The sequence below is a fragment of the Musca autumnalis genome, unplaced genomic scaffold (assembly GCF_047663935.1).
Source record: "Musca autumnalis isolate F117 unplaced genomic scaffold, ASM4766393v1 scaffold_5, whole genome shotgun sequence".
Classification (NCBI taxonomy): domain Eukaryota; kingdom Metazoa; phylum Arthropoda; class Insecta; order Diptera; family Muscidae; genus Musca; species Musca autumnalis.
Window position 1 is genome coordinate 73,559,110 of NW_027412088.1, and position 12,338 is coordinate 73,571,447.

The window sequence follows — 12,338 nt, forward strand, 5'->3', positions numbered from 1 at the left end:
ATATTTAACAGCAAGGGGTTGGTAAATAAAAATGCAACATATAATAATTCAATCTAGTGCTAATAGACTCAACATATTCGTACACAAAGTTAACGTTGTTCTACTATAACTACAAAATGATAATAACAGTAAAAATCATTAGAAACGTTTGGAATTAAAATCTTCCAATAAAAAACATAACAAAGAAAAATTGATCAATAAAAAAAGAGGCGTCAGAGAAACAATTTCCAATTTTCCTTCGATATTCATACGATATTATTCCGAAATCGTTCAAGAATCAGTACGAAAATTCGGAAGAAAAAATTCGCCTTCAGTTTGTTTTTAAAAACGCGATTTTAGTATCTTGAGTTTTGAGCAACTATTGGCCTATGTTTCACGTATGTGCGACGGTAAAAGCTTTTTTCAAGGGCAAGTTCATAGCACCATATCTAGTGGAAGGAGAGCACTGGCCCATATCAGTCCTCTCCTTAGGGTACCTTCCTCACAAAAGTTCAACATTTGTGTCTAAGTGCAGTTTAGGATCTGTTCGAAGATCCTATCGAAATGTATTCCGATGCTGTTCGTTGTGGTCCTGTTTTAAGCGATATTATGTTTTCAGTGGATAAGTCCATGGTTCCTGGCATACTGGTCCAAAAGTTATACGATGATCCACTGAAATTACTAGTGGGTGCGATATCTATCGAAAAGATATGACTCCCAAAATAAGATCAACTTCCATAATAGACCAAATCGGTCTATTCCTGAAAGTATCGCCTCCTCAACACTTTGAACTTGAATCCTGATCCACATGTTTTTCGGCAAGTTCGAATGTCCAAAAGACCCTAAATACTTTCGATCTCTCCGTAGATTAAAGTTTAAATTCACATAGGCTGAGGGTACATCTCTGTCGGCAAAGCCGACTGATACTTTTTTACTGTAAGCGAAATTAATGTTTAAACATTGGTTATATGGTTATTATTGGTTATTAAAATCAGCTGAAATTTGTATTGTATATTGTACCCTCAGCCTTTAGGCTTACAATAAAAATGAACCTCATCGACATAATGGTCTTAGACTAAGCATATTTTTTGACGAAACTAGCTTCAAACAATTTGGAATCGCTTTAGCTTAGTTCGTCCGTCTGCCTCGCTCGAGTGCATGATAACTCTCAAACAGATCAACAGATTTGGTCAAGCTTTGGATCTCGAATATTTCGTCCAAACTTTAGGTCATATCGGTACATTTTTTCGGGCACTTCCCCCAAAAGACTTCAAAATGTTTCCCTAAAATGGTGCGCACAATAACCCTCGTAGGTCCAAATCGATATTTTCGAGACATAGAGTAATATTTCTACCATGCATACATTAGATCAGAATATTGACTATATCGGCCCACTCTTTCGGACCCCACCCACAAAAATTTCACAAAAGTGTAGTTAAAGGACCTGTCTTAGATCGTTTTATTTTTTTTCAGAAGATTGTCTTTGCCACTCTTATTAAAACGACATTTGTTTTGGCAAGTTAATACTTTCTGAGATATTGGACAAAAAACTTTAATAATCCCTGCCGTCGCCAACTAAAGGGCTGTTCATCGAAGGTAGCGCTTGTGTTTTCATTGATATCTTTTTCTTCTTGGCCAAGTAAATGCTTCCTCACATAATGGTAAAAGCTCTAAGAAACGATATCTATCGAAGGGAATGACTCCCAAATATAGATAGACTATGTCGATGCATTCTTTCAGTTATCTGGCAATGGTTCTCTTTTTCCAGATTCAAAAATTCTGCCGCCTTGACTGGCTGCTTCCATAAAGGATAGGTATACATGTGAATGGGCAGTTAAACATGCATAGCATATATTGGTCATCGTGTTCTCCAATCAGATCCGATTGGGCTTTTACCTTTCTTCGTTCTGCTGCGATGGATGGGGGTGTTGGGGTACGGTATTCACACTATACATTTGAACACTTTGTGAATGCTATCCAAGCTTGCCTAATAGACTCCTTGATGTAGAGGTTCTGTTTTATAAATTTGGACCTCTGTCTTTCTTGATGATGAGTATCTCTCCTGCCCCAGTAAAATCTTCGACTACTCATGAAGATGGTCTACCAGTGCCATGTGGAGGCACCCTGTTGCAGTCCTCAAGGCGGCATTTTGGCATGTTTCAATATTCTTCCACTGCGTATCGCTAACATTACCCTACCACATACCGGCCAATTGCTTTGCAAGATGCCAACAAGGTTTCTCTGTTTGCACCACAAGTGCTGCAATTCAGAGACTTGAGGTTTCTCCTTCTTATCTTGTCACAAATAGCTGGGCGAACGACTTAAACATGCTGCGAGCGTTACATATATTTTTTGTGATAGTTTGTGGACTGAGTTAGGACACCATCGACTACTATGCTCAGGGGGAGTCTCAGTTTTGCCCTGCAGGTAGTGAACAATGTGGCAGTTTGTCCGTCCGTCCGTCTGGAGATAGGACGCTGAAATTTTGGGAAGATGCGTCTTTTGTTTGCAGGCAGGTCAAGTTCGATGATGGGCTATATCGGTCCACGTTTTCGTTTAGCCCCCATATAACGGTACCGCCCGATTTCAGGTATTTTGACGTTTTTAGTCACATTTTCAAACCGAATTAGTTGTAATTTGTTATTTAGGGTTCCTAGTGATCAACAAACTTATATTCCAAAAGATATGGGCATAGGTCATGTTTAGGTATATCCTCCATATAACGGTACCTCCCGATTTTCGGTATTTTGAGAATTTTAGGTACAATTTTTTACTAAACTACCTGTAATTTGACATTTGCGGTTCCCAGTGGTCGTGAAACTTATCCACTAAAAGTCGTTAAAATAGGTCCATGTTTTGGTACAGGCCCCATATAACGGTACCTCCCGATTTTCGGTATTTTGAGAATTTTACCTACAATTTTTTACCGAACTAGCTGTAATTTGACATTTGAGGTTCCCAGTGGTTGTGAAACTTCTCCGCTAAAAAAACGTCAATATAGGTTCATGTTTCGGTATAGCCCCCATATAACGGTACCCCCCGATTTTCGGTATTTTGAGAATTTTACCTACAATTTTCAACCGAACTAGCTGTAATTTGCCATTTAAGGTTCTCAGGGGTCATGAAACTTTTCCAACAAAAGTCGTCACAATAGGTCCATGTTTTGGTATAACCCCATATAACCGTACCTCCCGATTTTCGGTATTTTGAGAATTTTAGCTACAATTTTTTACCAAACTACCTGTAATTTGACAAATGAGGTTCTCAATGGCCATGAAACTTCTCCACCAAAAATCGTCAACATAGGTCCATCTTTTGATATAGCCCCCATATAACGGTACCTCCCGATTTTCGATATTTTGAGAATTTTACCTACAATGTTTAACCGAACTAGCTGTAATTTGACATTTAAGGTTCTCAGGGGTCATGAAACTTCTCCAACAAAAGTCGTCACAATAGGTCCATGTTTTGGTATAGCCCCATATAACGGTACCTCCCGATTTTCGGTATTTTGAGAATTTTAGCTACAATTTTTTACCAAACTACCTGTAATTTGACAAATGAGGTTCTCAATGGCCATGAATCTTCTCCACCAAAAATCGTGAACATAGGTCCATATTTTGCTATAGCCCCCATATAACGGTACCTCCCGATTTTCGATATTTTGAGAATTTTACCTACAATTTTTAACCGAACTAGCTGTAATTTGACGTTTAAGGTTCTCAGTGGTCATGAAACTTCTCCACCAAAAATCGTGAACATAGGTCCATATTTTGCTATAGCCCTTTTATAACGGTACCTCCCGATTTTCGATATTTTGAGAATTTTACCTACAATTTTTAACCGAACTAGCTGTAATTTGACAGTGGTCACAAAACATCTCCTCCAAAAATTGTCAACATAGGTCCACGTTTTGTTATAGGCCCCATATAACGTTACCTCCCGATTTTCGATATTTTGAGGATTTTTGCTTCATTTTATGACCGCACTACCTGAAATTTGCCATTTGAAGTTCCCAGTGGTCACAAAACATCTTCACTAAAAATTGTGAACATAGGTCCATGTTTTGGTATAGCCCCATATAATGGTGCATCCTGATTTTTGGTATTCTGAGGAGTATAGGTACAATTTTAGACCGAAGTATCTGCAATTCGTCATTTGGTCACAAAACTTCTCCTCCAACAATTATCAACATAGGTCCACGCTTTGATTTATCCCCATATAAGGTTGCCAGCCGACAGTATAGAACATAATTATTCCGTTTTAGTTCAGAATGTTTTATGGTGAAGGGTATAAAAAGTCCGGCCCAGCCGAACTTAATACTTTTTTACTTGTTCCGTTTACGCTCGGCTACTAGGCTGTTGACTTTAAGATTACATTTTTTAATTTTTGGCGAGGAATGGGAAGCTCTCTGAAGCGGTGATTGGTAAATTCTCTGAACCCTTACCAAACAATTTGTCCGTGGTTCAGAAAGTACGATGTAAAACGTTTGGGACAAATCGGTTTCTCCCTTAGAGGGTTATCAAACGTACTACCCATTATCTCAGGAAGTATTGACTTGTCCTCGAAAAAAAATACGCTGTCGTAACAGTTTCCGCAAGAAGAACTTTTCGAAAAGAAATCAAAACGATCCGAGGCGAGCTGTTAAACTGCAGTTTTCTCAAATTTTGTGTGGGAGGTATCCGAAGGACCATATTCCACCCAGATGCAAGACTAGATGGAATAATACGATGTGCAAAGTTTGGACCAATCAGAGACTCTCTGCGATTATTATCCTGCGGATTTGCCATTTTAGTTGATACCGTCAGGGTTTCTTGGAGCTTTTAAGCCGTTATCTCAGGAAGGATTGACTTGCCCCAAAAAAATTTACCTCGAAAGGGGGCCGCTATATTAAGAAAGATTTATCTTTATCCTGGCAAAGTGACTGCGATAATTATTATTTCATAATCCATTTCAAATAAATTTTGCATTTCAATATATAATAATGTTAATATGTATATACGTACAAACGTACATACATATATAAACAATATAGTTAACTACAAATATTATTCCTTTTCCTCATCATGTTATCCTGCTATAATTTGGTACCATTAACGCATGCAATAATCCCGGCTCCGTACTGCGGTATCATTAATCACGTTATTTTTCACATAGCCCTACCATAATTTGTAAGCCCTTAAACTTTGTAGACCACCATATCAACTCATTTATTGGGCAATAAATCTCTACTCTAAACCCACTCTATGGTAGGTAGCACTTAGCCAAAATCTACAAAGTTTTAAGTACAATAATGCTCCACTAAAGAAATATATCATACCACATAAAGAAGAAACAAAACTTTGAAGGATTAATAAAGAATTTCCATTTTCACAACTAAATTCCGTAGGTATCAACGGCAACATTGGTATACATTTAGATACAAATTCCCTGCACTTCTAGCACACACACAAACATGTGTACATTTTTTGAGTAGAAATGAAGCAAAGTTCTCGTAACCTCATAATCTCAATAATTCACACTTTATTTTCAATTTACCCACAAATGCACAGCTTCTAGTCAGGATTTGGGTTTATAAAAATAGTTTACGATTTATTCTTTTGTAATTTATGATGTGGAGTAGGTTATAGTAGCCAACCAGCCTGCCAACCAGCCAATTGGCCAGTCACTTCACTTTTATTTGGATTTAGTTATTTTTTGTTTGTTGTTGTGATAGTTCAGAGGTTGATTAATAACTTTATTGTGTATAAATAAAATCCACAGGAGTCTGCCAATCCTACCTACATTCCCAATTTATTGAAATGACTTTTAAGGCAGAGATTTATCAATGATCGATTTTTGGGGAATGAAAATCAATTAGGTATGGGGGAAAAGAACTAAGAAGTTTATTTTAAAATATTTAAAAGTGATACCAATGGATTAACTTTGGTCCTGTAAAATCAATAATTTAATAGCAAAGAACAATTTAGTAGCCGAATGACAAATTAGAGGCTTGAACGACTGTGGCATTCTCTCATCGTGATCGACGAGGGTTCCCTGCGGACGAATTTCGGCTAACTTGTCCTCGAGACCCTTTCTCAAAGAAAGGTTGCTTCTGCAGACCCTTTCTCAAAGAAAGGTTTCTTCTGCAGACCCTTTCTCAAGAAAAGGCTGCTTCTACAGACCCTTCCTCAAGGAAAGGTTGCTTCTATAGACCGTTTCTCAGGGAAAAGGTACATCTGCAGACCCTTTCTCAAGGGCAAGGGGTCTTCTACAAACCCTTTCTTAAGGGAAAGGGGGATTCTACAGACCCTTTTTAAGGAAAAGGTACTTCTACAGACCCTTTCTCAAGGAAAGGTTGCTTCTATAGACCGTTTATCAAGGAAAGGGTGCTCTATAATGGGTGCTTCTATAGACCCTTTATCAAGGAAAGGGTGCTCTATAATGGGTGCTTCTATAGACCCTTTATCAAGGAAAGGGTGCTCTATAATGGGTGCTTCTATAGACCCTTTATCAAGGAAAGGGTGCTTCTGCAGAGTATTTCTCAAGGAAAGGGTGCTTCTAAAGACCCTTTCACAAGGAAAGGGTGCTTCTACAGACCCTTTCACACGGAAAGGGTGCTTCTACAGACCCTTTCATAAGGAAAGGGTGCTTCTACAGACCCTTTCACAAGGAAAGGGTGCTTCTACAGGCCCTTTCAGAAGGAAAGGCTGCTCCTTTAGTCCTTTTCTCAACAAAGGGGTGCTTCTATAGACCAAAAAAAAAGGCAGCTTCTATAGAACCTTTATCAAGGAAAGGGCGCTTCTACAGACAGTTTCTCAAAGATAGAGTGCTTCTATAGAGTGCTTTCATAAGGCATGGGTGCTCCTACAGACCCTTTTACAAGGAGAGGCTGCTTCTACAGATCCTTTCAAAGGAAGGGATGCTTCTACAGACCCTTTCTCAAGAAAAGGGTCTTTTACAGGCCCTTTCTCAAGGGAAAGGGGACTTCTACAGACTCTTTCACAAGGAAAGAGTGCTTCTTTAGACCCTTTTCCAAGGAAAGGATGCTTCTAAAGACCGTTTCTCAAAGAAAGGATGTGTATAGACCCTTTCTCAGAGAAAAAGTGATTCTCAAGGAAAGGGTGCTTCTATAGACCCTTTCTCAGAGAAAATATTCTTCTATAGATTCTTCTCAAAGAAAGGATGCGTCTATAGACCCTTTCTCAGAGAAAAGGTGCTTCTACAGGGAAGGGATGCTTCTACAGACCCTTTCTCAAGGAAAGTGTGCTTCTGTAGACGCTTTCACAAGGAAAGGGTGATTCTACACACCCTTTCTCAAGAAAAGGGTGCTTCTGTACACCGTTTCTCAAGGGAAGGGTGCTTCAGTAGACCATTTCTCAAGGGAAGGGTGCTTCAGTAGACCATTTCTCAAGGAAAGGTTGTTTCTATAGACCCTTTCACAAGGAATGGCTGCTTCGTTAGTCATTTTCTCAACGAAGTGGTGCTTCTATAGACCATTTTTCAAGGAAAGGCTGCTTCTGTAGACCATATTTCAAGGAAAGGCTGCTTCCATAGACCCTCTATATACTCTCTCTCTAGGAAACGGTGCTTCTATAGACCCTTTCATAGGGCAAGGGTGCTCTTACAGACCCTTTTACAAGAAGAGGCTGCTTCTACAGATCCTTTCAAAGGAAGTGGTGCTTCTACAGACCCTTTCTCAAGAAAGGGTCTTTTACAGACTCTTTCAAAGGGAAGAGTGCTTATTTAGACCCTTTTCCAAGGAAAGGATGCTTCTATAGACCTTTTCTCAAAGAAAGGATGCGTATAGACCCTTTACCACAGAAAATGTGATATTCAAGGAAAGGGTGCTTCTATAGACCCTTTCTCAAAGAAAGGATGCTTGTATAGACCCTTTCTGAAAGAAAGTATGCGTCTATAGACCCTTTCTCACAGAAAAAAGTGCTTCTCAAGGAAGGGATGCTTCTATATACCCTTTCTCAAAGAAAGGGTGCTTCTATATTCCCTTTCTCAAAGAAAGAGTGCTTCTATAGACTCTTGCTCAAGGAAAGGATGCTTCTATAGACCCTTTATCAAGGAAAAGGTGCTTCTATCGGCCTTTTCTCAAGGAAAGGGTTCTTTTATAGACCCTTTCTCAAGGAAAGGGTTCTTTCATAGACCATTTTTCAAGGAAAGGGTGCTTCTATATGCCCTTTCTCACAGAAAACGGTTCTTCTATAGACCCTTTCTCAAGAAAAGGGTTCTTTTATAGACCCTTTCTCAAGGAAAGGGTTCTTTCATATACCCATTCTCAAGGAAAGTGTTCTTCTATAGACCCTTTATCAAGGAAAGGGTGCTTCTATCGGCCTTTTCTCAAGGAAAGGGTTCTTTTATAGACCCTTTCTCAAGGAAAGGGTTCTTTCATATACCCATTCTCAAGGAAAGTGTTCTTCTATAGACCCTTTATCAAGGAAAGGGTGCTTCTATCGGCCTTTTCTCAAGGAAAGGGTTCTTTTATAGACCCTTTCTCAAGGAAAGGGTTCTTTCATATACCCTTTCTCAAGGAAAGTGTTCTTCTATAGACCCTTTCTCAAGGAAATGGTGATTCTATAGACCCTTTCTCAAGGAAAGGGTTCTTCTATATACCCTTTCTCAAGAAAAGGGTTCTTTCATATACCCTTTCTCAAGGAAAGTGTTCTTCTATAAACCCATTCTCAATGAAAGGGTGTTTCTATAGATCCTTTCTTAAAGAAAGGGTGCTTCTCTAAAAAAGAGTGCTTCTATAGACCCTTTTTCGAAGAGCGCCCTTTCTTTGTCGGCTTAGCTCAGCCAGTACTTCAAGGTTGGTTACCCCAAGTCCAGTCCCTCCCGAATCTACTTCCCGGAATCTGTTTTAATTGTTTGTCAGTATCCAATAGATATTTTATAGATGGGGTTAAAGAGGTCAGTTAACATGATCCTCCAGTACCAAGGCAAGGAATTGACAAGAAAGCCTTCACTGCGTTAAAGCGTCCAGACATCAACGAGGCTCCGTCCTAATATAGTTGGCATCCTAACTGTAAATCTTGGAACACCGTTAGACATGAGTTCACGTGACACCACGGCATTAGCTGATATCTGATTCGTAGGAAATCATGGATAACCTTTGGATGTTCAGTGAAAGAAATTGTGGCTTTAAGCCCCCCATCGCTTCATTATTGTTATCACTAAGAAAGTGATGAAGTGGTAATATTATTAAATACCTAATTTATTTGAGTATTAATCACCTGACAAATTAATTGCGTCTATTTTTATAACATCTGTATAACATTTATTTTGTGTCCAAACATATAACACCACCCTGTACTAGTTTGTCTAGCGACAAATCATTTACATAACCATATTGATCGCCATATGCATAGAACAAGATCAAAGACATCAGCATATAAACTAGACTTAAATTGTCTTCAGAAATGTTGAATTCTTTGTCCCACAACAGGTCGGGTATGCAAATCACTTAAAGAAGCAAGAAAAAACTCGAATTGAATCATAAAACAAATTCTTATTATCAAAATATTCTTGTTCTGATTATTCTCCATTAAGGAATTTAGTCAGCAATTTGACAATATCAGTCGTTTAGACTTGCCTTAACCTTGATCGACGAAGAGCAATAGTTTAACGTTTTATCGTCTCATTAGAGTTGGCAACAAATGTAGAATTTTAAAGATTCCACGTTTGTTTTAAAACCCACCCTAGTTTATTAGTTAATAATTCTTAAATGTTATTCATATTAAAATGCTATGCCACAATTTGCATTCACGTAATATAGGCTTAGTCGGGATGTTAAATTATTCAAATAATGTTTCAAAATAATGCCGTCTTATCAAGTGGTTCTCAGCATATTTTGGTTGGTTGGTTGTTTGAGCGCTTGTTGTGTGTTTAGAGGTTTTTGACACCAGAATCAAGACAAGTGATTGAACCTTTAAAATGTTGTTGATGTCGCTTTTCAACGATGTGCGTGTGTTTGGTTCTCACAAAATACTGCTAAATTTAACTAGGAAATTTCGGAATGTTAATAGGCGGCGCCCAATTGTCTCGATATTGTTAATGCAAAAAACAACAAACATTTTTATTGTTCAAATAATTAAAGTTGATTGTTTATGTTTCCTTTTTTTGGAAATAGAAGGGAATTACTGACCTGACTAAAATTTGAAGTTAATTGAAAAACAAAACACATATTACGTGGCAGAGAATGTAGAGCATTTTTTTGGAAATACTTGTGTCCACCAACTAAACAAGACCGCTCGAAACTTAATTGATAGGGGTAAGACACAAACAAAGTTTGTTTAATTTAGGAACTATTTAAGAAGAACTCACCGTGTCGAATCACTAACAAAGTATCACGTAGCTAAACGAATTGACCTACAACGATTAGCAATAATAATGTTCTCGCCACAAAGGTTTTGAGCACGAAGTATGCGGAAAGAAAGGGTTTATTAATATTGTTTTTCCGTTTGTAATGTAATGAAATATACATTTGCGACCCTATATACATATTCTTAATCAGATCTGAGTCGATAAATCCATGCCCGTCTGTTGTTAGCACTCTAGAGTCCGCAATAATTGAGATAGAGCGCATGATTAATTGCACCCGAGTGTCTCTGTTCCATAGGTAGGTCAAGTTCGAAGATGGACTATATGGGCCCACGTTTTGGTATAGACCCCTTATAACGGTACCTCCCGTTTTTCGCTATTTTGAGGATTTTAGCTACATTTTTTGACCTAACTACCTGTAATTTAACATTTGAGGTTCGGTGTGGCCACAAAATATCTCCACCAAAAATTGTCAAGATAGGCCCAACTTTTGGTATAGGCCCCATATAACGGTACCTCCCGATTTTTGGTATTTTGAGGATTTAACTACATTTGTTGGCCGAACTATCTGTAATTTGACCATTGAGGTGGTCATAAAACATATCCGCCAAGAATTTTCAGTATATGTCCTTGTTTTGGTATGGCCCTAATATAACGGCACCTCCCGATTTTCGGTATTTTGAGGATTTAACCACATTTTTTAATCGAACTACCTGTAGTTTAACATTTGAGGTTGCCTGTGGTCACAAAAAATATCCACCTAAAATTGTCAATATGGGTTCATGTTTTGGTATAGCCAAAATTTTGTATGGAAGGTACCCGAAGGAGTGGACCGATATAGTCCATATTCGAACTTGATCTATGTCTGGTAGAAATTTTACGATGTGCAAAATATGGACCATATCGGTTAGTCCCTTCGAGAGTTATTGTGCGGACAATTTTAAACTTTAGTGGGGGAGGGAGTGGACCGATATGGACCTTCAAACATAAACAAAGTTTTTACAAAAAATTCTTGAAAGCCAAATTTCGAGAGCTATCGTACCCTCCAGCCGGACATTTCTAAATCAACTAAAAATTGCCTTAAACGGATTTCGTTCAAACATACTTGGGGTATAAAACCATTATTTTTCAATGAGGCACATTTTGCCCGATCGGAGAGGAGCTCTCAAAACTTCACTTTTTCTGAATTGGGAGGTACCCGAAGGAGTGGACTGATATAGTCCCTTTCGGGGGTTATAGTTCACACCATGTTACAGAAAAATTTTGAACTTTTATGTGGGAGGTACTCGAAGGATTGAACCGACATGGACCATCTTGGAACTTAAACTAAGTTTGGGCAAAATATTGCAAAATTCAAAATTTGGTTCGAATCAGTTAATCCGTTTGAGAGTTGTCGTTTACCTTCCAACCTGAGAAACTGCTGAAAGAATTAAAAATATATCTAAAGACCTACAATTTTCGTAGAAAAATAGTCTGACCTCTTGGAACCTTAAATGTCGAATTTCTGTTTTTTTGTATGAAAAATAAACTAAAATTCTCAAAAACAGCAAAAAATCGGGATGTACTGTTATGTTGGGGCTATATCCAAATGTGGACGTATGTCAGCTACCGCTACTGACAAATATCTGGGGAAAAGTTTTATAGCCCCAAGGAAGAATAAATACCAATTTTCAGCCATTTCGGTGTGATAATGAGGCTTAAAACTTCAAAATACGTCCTATGGGGGCTATAACACAACGTTAATATGCACTGACAAATTAATAGGAAGAAAGTTTTTTAGCTCCATGGAAGACCAAGTATCAAATTTCAGTAATTTCGGTGTCATAATTAGACTAAAACCACAAAATACCGAAAATCTGGAGGTGCCATTCAATGAGGGTTATATTAAAATGTGGCCCTGTACTAACAAGTTTCTGGGAAAAAGTTTTGTAGCCACAAGGAAGACTAAATAGCAGCCATTTTGATGTGATAATGAGGCCAAACCTTTTAACAAATCTGGATACGGGTGAGTGGGCCAGCCACTTTGGCATGATAATGAGACAAACCCT